Source organism: Malurus melanocephalus, unplaced genomic scaffold, assembly GCF_030028575.1.
Source record: "Malurus melanocephalus ecotype Western Australia unplaced genomic scaffold, MMel_1.1 scaffold_623, whole genome shotgun sequence".
Lineage (NCBI taxonomy): Eukaryota > Metazoa > Chordata > Aves > Passeriformes > Maluridae > Malurus > Malurus melanocephalus.
Window position 1 is genome coordinate 168,800 of NW_026623855.1, and position 2,331 is coordinate 171,130.

The 2,331-nt window shown below is 52.0% G+C and overlaps 1 protein-coding gene across 1 annotated transcript in view; it reads left to right on the forward strand.

Moving 5' to 3' along the window:
- The first annotated feature begins 407 nt into the window (after positions 1–407).
- TMEM50B (transmembrane protein 50B) overlaps positions 408–2,331 on the forward strand; it is a 10,937-nt gene continuing 9,013 nt past the window's right edge. The window contains exon 1 of the mRNA XM_057383311.1: positions 408–439. The gene's annotated coding sequence lies outside the window, so the exon portion shown is untranslated. The remainder of the gene's footprint in view (positions 440–2,331) is intronic.

Consider the following 2,331-nt stretch of genomic DNA (forward strand, 5'->3'; position numbering starts at 1 on the left):
TGTTTCATTAACCCAGACACTAGACTGACATTAAGAGAATTTAGGGGTGAAGTTTATCTACTCCAACATGGGACCTGCTTGGCAATGTTAAGATTAGCAGATTGTGCTGTTCTCGTGGGGCAGCGGAGGAGGACGGGGGTCATTTCTGGCCGTGTGGGAGGCGTCTCTGGGGTCTGAGGGGCCGTGAGGGAGCGGCCATGGCGGGAAGGGCGCGCGCCGTGAGGGAAAAGGGGCGGAGTCATTGTGGCCCCGCCCCTTCCCGCCCCACCCGAGCGGAAAGAGGCGGGGCTTGTGGAGCGAGCCGCGGCATTGACCAATCGCGACGCTCTCTCCTCACCCAGCCCCCGGGTGACGCGGAACGCTCGGTTGTGATTGGCTGAGGGGCGCGTCAGTCAGGGGGCTCGGTGCCCGCAGGCGGAAGCGTCTCGCCCAGGAGCGGGTACGTGCGGAGCGGCGGCCGGGCCGGCGGGACCGGGACCGACACCGGCACCGGCACCGGCACCGGGGTGTGGAGCGGGAGCGGGGCTGGGATGGGGAGCGGGAGAGGGAGCGAGAGCGGGATCCGGACCGTGAGGGCACCCCCGGGCCGGTCCCCGRGGACACCGGCACGTCCCGGTGTGTCACGGATTGTCCGGCCCTGGGGACGCAGCGCCGGTGCCCTCCGCAGAGTTTGGGGTCTGTAGGTGACATTAAAGAAAAAAACTACTTACTTTGGCTAAATAACAATTTACTTGGTCGGGGCGTAGCAATTACTGGCGGGGATTTAATTGCASCGCGGGGTCGTGGCTCATGGTGCCCCGTCATGCCCCGATTCCATCGCAGAAACAGCGATGCACATGGGGTAGACCTCAGCCAAAACTGGCTTCTGGAGGATTGCGACATCGAGATTTTCTTCCCCGCCTTTCTCAAATCTTCAAACTTTATTAGCTCTCCTAAAGAATCCTCRCTGCGGGCAGCTCTGGGGCTGAGCRGCACATTTCTGTAAAGGGATAAATCATGGGATGGGTTGGGAAGGATCTCAAAACCCATCCAGTGCCACCCCTGACRGGGGCAGGGACTCCTTCCACTGTCCCAGGCTGCTCCAAACCTGTCCAACCTGGCCTTGAGCACTTCCAGGGATGGGGCCTCATAAGGAATGTAAATACAATTAATATCACTTGTAATAAGTTTGCCACACAGCCTTGTTTTTGTATAAATTGATTTACAGCTTCCTTTCTTTCCTCTTGTCTTTCTGTAATACTTAAACATTAGACAACAGAGCCCAGTGCTGGGAATAGGGAGAACTGAAAGTGAAACAGCAGGAAATTACTGAAATAAGAGGGAAAATGCCAGTGAATGTAACAGAAAAGTTCACTTAAGGTCCTGACATACTTTTCATTCTTTGTGCATGTGGGGAAATGYGTGACCTAAAGGATATTCTCATGAGTTGCTTGTGGAAGGTGCATCTTCTTCAAGGAAAACTTGAATAATCTTCATGACTTTCAGTTTTGTCCCTTTGTCCATCTCTTTCCATCTCTTTTTTTGGAAATAAGAGGTTCTGTTCTTTACTAACCCAATGATATTCCAGGTTAAGGCAGTTTTTGTTTGCAGACTTTTTGTATTTCCCTGCAATTGCTTTCAATATTTTGTTCAAGTGAAATCAGCTCATTTTGGGAAAGAAAAGCTGATTTTCAGGTGAAAACATTAGGCTTCTGTTGTGTTTTCTGTCTGAATAAGAGACAGGTTGGCTTTGTGTCTTTGTGCTGGCATCTGGCAAAGAGGATCTTTACAGCTCCAGTTATGCTTACTTTGTTCAGAGTCTTCAGTTTGTTCCTGCAAATGTGTTTTTGTTTGTTGGATATGAGTGAGGAATGTTCCCGTCTGCCCTTGGGAAAGGGGAGGAGGCTGATGGTGGGAAGGGCACTGAAGGACAGGGAATGGCTGGGCTTTACCTGTTCCCTCCCTGGGAAGTGCGTGGGTGTCAGAGTTGAAAGCAGASAGTGAGTTCTACACCTTTATCCAGGTAGGAAATTCCAGCTGAAAGCATCTGCCTCCAGCAGAACTGTCTGTGCAGGAGGATGGACCTGGGCTGAAAAGTTTCCCCGTGTCCCTTTTCATCCTTCTGGGGATGAACTTAAGCCTGGCTCTTGTGCTGTGAGCCTGAGCTTCACAATGGYGCTGGATTTTAAAATGCAGTTTATTATTTTCTTCCATTTTTTTCTTTTCCTGGAGGTGTTGAGAACTGCCTGTATATGGATCATGGAATGTTTGGGTTGGAAGGGATCGTGAAGATGGTCCAGTGCCACCCCTGCCATGCCAGGGACACCTCCCACTGTCCCAGGCTGCTCCCAG